Here is an 8,304-nt window from a genome sequence, read left to right on the forward strand (position 1 = left end):
GAGAGAGAGAGAGAGAGAGAGAGAGAGAGAAAGAATGGGTGTGCCAGGGCCTCCAGCAACTGCAAACAAAACTTCAGATGCATGCGCCCCCTTGCACATCTGGCTTACATAGAGAATCGAACCAGGGTCCTTTGGCTTTGCAGGCAAATGCCTTAACCATTAATCCATCTCTCTAGCCCCTCAAATGTGGTTTTAAATCTCAGTTCTGCCACTGACCATGTGAATGTGGTAAATCTAAACCTCTATGAGCTTTAATTTGTCCAGTAACCCTGTTAGATGAGGGCAGTGTGTAAAGTGCAAACAGAAAGGCAGATGTGGTAGTTACTTGAATGAATATGGCTATATATATATATTGAAATGTTTAAGAAAAATCACTTCAAATCCATTTTTGGTAAGTTAGGTAAATTCTGTAAATTGTCTAGTATTCTGTTTGTTTGGCAAATGGACTTTCAGTGAATGGTTTGGAGAGTGTCTTTTTCTTTTCTTTTCCTTTATTTATTTATTTATTTTTATAATTTGCTGCTGCTTTACCTCTCAGTTACTTCAGCACCTGGGACTCAACTCCTTTACAGCTTGTGGTCCACATAGACTCATGTGTGAATACCCCAGCTAGGGGTGTTGTTTTGGAAGGTTATGGAACTTTTAGCAGGTGGAAACTTAATGGAGAAAATGTATCATTAGGGATGAGTCTTGAGGTTTTTTTAAATTATTATTTTGTTGTTTTATTAAGCCCAGCCCTACTTCCTGTTCTTGCTTTGCTTCCTGATTCTGGAAAGATGTGACATAGACTTCCCACTCCTTCCCTTCCCTTCCATTAGGAAACTTCCCCTTGAAAATTAAGCTGAATTAAACCTTGTTCTCCCATAAGCTGCTTCTGGTTGAGTGTTTTGTCCCAGCAACAAGAAGGTAACTGGCCCACAGCTCATAAGTACTATTCCTGGTAGCAAACAACTTGCAGATGCAGAGTACTGACACATGTCTACAACACTTGCCACAGTTAAAACTGAGGGTGGAAAGAAATGTGTGGTTACTGAATGAGAAGAATTTGTGACTTGGGGGAATAGCCCAGTAGTAAAAGTGTGCTTTCTGCCCAAGCATGAAGATCTGAGTTAGATCCCCACAACTCATGTAAAAAGCCAGGAATGGCCAGCCACACATGTCTTAGTGTTGAGTAGGGGCAAAGACAGGACAAACACATGGGTCTCCTGATCAGCCAGTGTAGTGAGGAATGGCAATCTCTAGGTTCAGTGAGAGACTCTATCTTGGGGAAATAAATTGAAAGAGTGATATAGGATATCTCATGACCTGCACTGGTCCCCACATTCATGCTCTTGAGATGTTTTCATCTGCACAAACACATGTATACAACATATGTACACACACACATACCAAATGCTAAATAAAAAATACTTTAAAGTGGGCTGGAGAGATAGCTTAGTGGTTAAGTGCTTGCCTGTGAAGCCTAAGGACTCTGGTTCGAGGATTGATTCCCCAGGACCCATGTTAGCCAGATGCACAAGGGGGTGCACATATCTGGAGCTCGTTTGCAGTGGCATTCTCTCTCTCTGTCTCTCTCTCTCTCTCTCTTTGCCTCTTTCTCTCTCTGTCGCTGTCAAATAAATAAATAAAAATAAACAAAAAAATATTATAAAGTAGAATTTTGGGGGCTGGAGAGATTGCTTAGTGGTTAAGGCTCTTACCTGGGAAGCCCAAGGACCCATGTTCAACTCTCCAGGTCCCATGTAAGCCAGCTGCAAGGTGACACAACTGCACAAGGTTGCACATGTACACTAGGTGGTGCACATATCTGAAGTTTGATTACAGTGGCTGGAGGCCCTAGCACCCCAATTCTCTCTTTCTCTCTGTCACTCCTGCTTTCACTATCTCACATTTTTAAAAAAAAATAGAATTTTCCTTTGCTGATAGTTTTAGATATAAATTGAGAATATACCAGATATATATGACACTAATATTTAAAGATCTTGCACTATAAAATTAAGAGACTTTCCATTCTTGTTTTCTCATATGTGACTTGTTTGTTCAATCATTATAAAGCTTACTTTGTTCTGAGTCTTAATTCTTCCAGTGTGCCCTGTAGGCAAAGAATGATGTGTAGTTTTCAAAGAAGAATCATGTTATGAATTAGCTCAAGAACTGACTAAAAGAAAAAGTTGAATCTTTGTTTTTCAAGGTTACTCTACTTTCTGGGTCAGTAATGGTTTTGGTTATGAGAAAATAATTTAGAATCAAGATGGATGTTGTCTAAAAATGTGGAATTCCAAGCACATGGAAGAATGAGAACAGGGTTTGGAGTCAGAAGACTAAATGTTAGTTCCTATCTCCATAAAAGGCTAGTACCCTCTGACCTATGGAATCAATCTGGGCTGTAACTTTGTAGAATCAGGAAGATGCAAACCCAGGACATATGTTCCTCCTTTACTTATGGTGAGGATCCAGTGATGTAACAGACATGGACATCTGGCTGAGTATAAATCACTGTGCAAATATTATGATGAGGTATGTGAGAGCCAGCCATAGCTTCAGGAAGGGCTCAAAGGGAGAAAAAAAGTATGTGACCTGGAAACCAAAGAAAGAGTGACTTTGTTTCTTGTTTGTTAGAAAGGAACTTTGTATCTGTCATCATTCCCTTAAGGTAGCACCAGAAACTTCTACTGATTCTATGGCTTTAGTAAATTCCTCAGATTAAAAATACCATCACAGATTCCCTTTTCTTCTGACCTTCTGTGCCTTTGATTTTTGGGCAAACAGTTAATTCTCTTTGAGAGAGGAAATTAATCTGAAAAATGATGGAGGCACACATTTGCTCACCATTTCCACAGCTGGTTGTAGTTTTCTTCTGTCAGAGAGACTTCCTCTACCATGTTTGTACAGGTGACTCTGCTGCTGACAAATTCTTTAGGCTTTTACATGTCTCAGCACATCATTATTCTTCCTTTGCTTTCAAAAGGTATTTTTGCAGGGTATAGAAGATGTTGCCTCCCTGTCTTCACACATTGTTCCTGATAAGAAATTTGCTGAACATTTTCATAGCATCAAATCATTTTCACAGATTTTGATCAACTTGGTTATAATATCACTGAGTTGAGATTGGCTCGAGGTTTTTTCATTTCTTGTGCGTGTTGGTTTGTGTATTTCATCACATGTGGGCATTCTTTAGCCATTATTTCTTCAGATGTGTTCTGTCCTCCTTTCTACTCCTTCAGAGATCTTAACTGGCTATAAAGATATGGATGAGCTTCCCACAGAGATGATTTGAGGTAAGACTTGGGAGTTGGACAAAATTGGAGATATGGATATATTTCTCAACTTATTTAACACAAAGGGAATGAGGGAGGAAGAAAAATGTTAAGATTTGATTCATGCCTGTATGACCAGGACAGTAATGTTAAAGAAGAAAGACTTAGCCGGGTGTGGTGGCGCACGCCTTTAATCCCAGCACTTGGGAGGCAGAGGTAGGAGGATTGCCATGAGTTCAAGGCCACCCTGAGATGACAGAGTTAATTCCAGGTCAGCCTGGACCAGAGTGAGACACTACCTCGAAAAACCAAAAAAAAAAAAAAAACAAAAAAGAAGAAAGACTTGTTGAGCTGAAGGTGCCTTTGTAACCAACTAAAGTCCTAAAGAGATAGTTACAAAAGTAGTTCTGTTGCCCAAGAGCACAGATTTGGAAATTAGTAATGCAGAGGTGCTAGCTAAACCCAATTAGTAGATAAATTTCATTTGAATGTTACTTAAGGAATGAAGTCATTTACACCTTTTACTTTTAGCAAGTTCGCCTAAGAATATAGGGAATCATTTAAGCACTGTTTGAATTTAAAAACAAATGGAAACTAAATATCTCACAAAAGAAAATTGATTAAATATGTGGAATATATATGGAATACTATACAGCTACGTGAAATATTGGAGGAATATTTAAAGCAAAAAAATTTCATTACACAGAGAGCCAAAGCCTCAGAGGCCCCCAACACCTCAGCACTGAAGCAGACCAAAAATGAACCCAACATGGCTCAGGGAAATCTTGCGGAAGAGGGGGCGGAAAGAATGTCAGAGTTACATGTTGGGTCATGATTTGCAGAGACATTTATCATACTAATAACTGGGGGCTAACTCCACAATGCACGACCCATTTTCATTAATAAGGAGGGTCTAATGGGAGGGGGTAGATCACAGATGAGCCTAAATAATGGTACCAAACTGCCTGAATTCACTGAAATGAAAACTAATAAATTAAATTTAAAAAAAAAAGAATTAAAAAAAAATTTCATTACACATTAAGTATAAAAAGTTAGTTACATAACCATAATATATATCATGATCTCACTTATAATAAAATATGTGTAAGCAGAGACAAAAGAGATATCACCACATAGCTTCTCTTTGAGTGGTAGGGTTTGGATTTTTTTTTTTAGTTACCTATATTCTCTACTATTAAGTATACGTAAGTTTTTAAAGTCATAGGAAAGCCTAGTACTTTTTTTCTTTTTTTTTTTAGGTATGGCCTCACTCTAGCTTAGGCTGACCTGGATTAGGTAGTCTCAGGCTGGCCTCGAACTCACAGTGATCCTCCTACCTCCTCCTCCCGAGTGCCTAGTACACTTTTCAAAACTTACTTTTAAACAGCTTGTGTACTTCCACAGTGGGAAAGAAGAGAAGAAAGAGGCATGGATGGACAGTTATTGTAAATTCAGGATTGTCCACCAACTGGGCAGAAAAGGGCTGAAGCAGAGATACCAGCCAAAAGTAGAGTCAAGAGGCATTCAGATTTTATGATGAGTTATTAATGCCCCAGAAGTACTTTCCTTAGAAATTGAGGCATGAGGAGTGAAGCAGGGAGGATTACGTTAAGAAACGAGGGCTATGGAGCTGTGTGGTGATCAAAAGAAGAAAAGTTGGCCAATAACAGGAGAGTGAGAGTGATTCACCTCTTGTACTTCATAGTGCTGTTCAGCCAAGTCTCCTTTCTTCCTTTCGCATGAGATCATCATATCTCAGGTTGGAGCTGCTCCTTATGTCAGTGTGCCAGAAGGATGGAAGAGATAGAGAAGAGTTGCAGCTAATCCAGGAAAGATACATAACAGAAGAAACAAATGCTTTCAGGCCATTGCTTACCATTGCTGGACCTAGTCAGAGCTGATGGAGAAATAGTCGTTTAATACTGTCAAAACAATACAGGAATATTAAAATGAAAAAATTCAAAGCAAAGCTCTCCCAGTAGTCAAAAGCCTGAAGCCAGCAGATCACCATGAGTTCAGGGTCAGCTTAGTCTACATGGTGAGTTTAGGACAGCCTAGGTTATAGAGTCCCTTCCCAACCCCCTTAACAAAAGGAAAGGAAAAAGAAAAGAAAAAGAAAGAGCTCTCCTTTATTTATGCCCTGGTTAGACAGTTTTTGCTTTTGTAGATGCTCTCAGGTGGATATGCTGAATCAGACTATTACTCTTTTTCTCATATAAATATACGTATATGTTTTAAATAAATATTTTTATTTAGTTATGAGAGAGAGAGAGTATGGGCATGCCAGGGCCTGTAGCCACTGCAAATGAACTCTAGACATATGTATCACCATGTGTATCTGGCTTATGTGGGTACTAGCGAATTGAGCCTGGGTCCTTAGGCTTTACAGGCAAGTGCCTTAATGCTAAGTCACCTCTCCTACCCTTTTAAAAATATTTTTATTTATTTGCAAGCAGTCAAGAGATAGAGAGAGGAGAGAAACAAACAATGGCAGGGCCTTCAGCTGCTGCAAACCAACTCCAGGTGCATGTGCCGCCTTGTGCATCTGGTTTTATGTGCATATTGGGGAATCAAACCGATTTGCAGGCAAGCACCTTAACCACTGAGCAATCTTTCCAGCTCCTAAACCCTTACTCTTGATGTTATTTCTTCCCTAAGCTACTTGCCCAATAAGGGCCTGGTGGTAGCCTAAGACCCAGCACCCTGTTAGAGAAGGCCAAGGAAAAGGCCGCTGTGTGGAGCCAGCGCCTGGAACAGAGAGGTCTGTTTTCAGTCAGTGAAACGAAACAAAGCAAAGCCTTTCCTCCACAGGGCTCTACTTTTGGAAAAAGCAGCGCCAGGCTGTTTCTTCTGCAAACAGTCTGTCGTGCCTGCTGACCACTCTGCACAGCAAGTCTCAACACCAGCCCTGTTTTAGGAGGTTTCATGTTCTGACATCTCAGTCCTACATTTGACTGTGAGCCTGCATGTGGTAAGGTCAGCTTTCTTTCTTTTTTTAAAAATTTATTTGTTTATTAGAGAGAGAGGGAGAGAGAGTAAGTGAGTGAAAATGGACACAACAGGGCCTCAAGCCACTGAAAATGAACTCTAGACATGTGCACCACCATATGTGGGACCTGGAGAATTAAACCTGGGTCCTTAGGCTTCATAGGCAAACACCTTAACCACTAAGCCATCACTCCAGGCCAAATAAATTTTTTCTCAATTTTTATTAACATTTTCCATGATTATAAAAAATATCCCATGGTAATACCCTCCTCTCCCCCACTTTCCCCTTTGAAATTCCATTCTCCATCATATCCCCTCCCCATCTCAGTCAGTCTCTCTTTTATTTTGATGTTATGATCTTTCTCTCCTCTTATGATGGTCTTGTGTAGGTAGTGTCAGGCACTATGAAATCATGGATACCCAGGCCATTTTATCTCTGGAGGGTGCACATTGTAAGGAATCCCACCCTTCCTTTGGCTCTTACATTATTTCTGCCACCTCTTCCACATTAGACCCTGAGCTTTGGACGGTGTGATTGAGATGTTACTTATACTCCAGTCACTTCTTTCCAGCACTACAATACCTTCTGAGTCATCCCAAGGTCACTGCCATCTGAAAAGAGAAGATTCTCTACCCAAAGTGAGAGTAGCATTAATATAAGGGTATAAATATTAAGAGAAGTGCTTACTGGGCAATTTGATAAGCATAGTATATACATTTTTCCAGACATCAGCAGATGTTACAACCCTAGGGCTCATGACTACCCCTATTTTAAGTTTTCAGTATCAGGAATGTATTCCCTCCCATGGAGTGGGCCTCCAGTCCAGTTGGAGGGCAGTTGGTTTCCACCATGACAGATGTGCCACTACTGCACTGGTTGGCTCATTTGGGCTGGCTGGCCAATTATAAGGCTTGCAGTGTCCACTGTTGAGTATCTTCACTGGTGGTATCTCATTGAACTACATGTAGAATGGCTTCTTCCAGCTTTCTGTCAGCTGGTCTACATGGAGGAGGTTATCAGCTCAGTTCCAGCAGGATTTTTCAGTGGCCTTGCAGCCCAAGTATGTGGAGTCGTCAGCAATAGGGTGTTATCATGTATTTCTGGTGGGAAACCAAGAAGGTTGACTTTCTGGGAACTGGGCAGTGAACAATTCAGTCACTGCCCCTGCACTCCTGGTGCCTACATCCAATGGGCCATCTCATGGCAAGACATAGCAAGCACGCTTGCTCGGAACTCTCTTCCTCTTCTTATAAAGTTGGTAATGCCATGTGGCATCTATGATCTATATGTATCTATGATGCATCAGTTGCTTTCTCCTTGCTAGGACAAAATACCCGACCAGAGAAACTTATGGAAGGAAAATGTTTAATTCAGCTGGCAGTTCCAGAGGACAGATTTCCATCATGGTGGGGAAGGCATAGTAGGAAGAAGAAGCAAACATCACATTGTCACATCAGCAGACAGCAGAAAAAGAGAGACAGCAAGAGGAGCTGAACTATGAAACCTCAAGGTTCATTCCTCCCCCTCCCTCCACACACACAGTGACATACTTTTTCCAACAAGGCTCTGCAAGTTTCCAGACAAGCACCACTAGCTGGGGTTAAGTATTCAAACATGAACCTATGGGGGCATTTTATATTCAAAGCACCACACTAAACCTCTCATCATAATTACTTCCTAAAGGCCTTTTTCTTCTTCTTTCTTTTTTTTTTTTTTTGTTATTAAGAACGGACACATGATGTGTTGGTACCATCTTTTCCCTCCTCCCTGGCCCCATTCTGCAGGGGCATTCTCAGTGGGGTTGCTGGTATTCCCCATGGGGTTGTGGTTTATGTGTGATAGGAGCAGCAGTCGGTTGTTGGGGGAGGCAGTGCCTCAGGGCATGACATCCCAACCTGTGGCTCTTATATTCTTTCTGCCCCCTCTTCCACAAAATTTCCTGAGCTTTAGTGGGTGTGTTTTAAGTCTACTTCAGTGATGAGCTCTTAGGAGCCTCTGGATTTCTGCTTTGGTATGTGTTGAGTATCCTCAGCATCTGTCTCCTTCACCCTGGCACTG

This window comes from Jaculus jaculus, chromosome 5, assembly GCF_020740685.1.
Source record: "Jaculus jaculus isolate mJacJac1 chromosome 5, mJacJac1.mat.Y.cur, whole genome shotgun sequence".
Lineage (NCBI taxonomy): Eukaryota > Metazoa > Chordata > Mammalia > Rodentia > Dipodidae > Jaculus > Jaculus jaculus.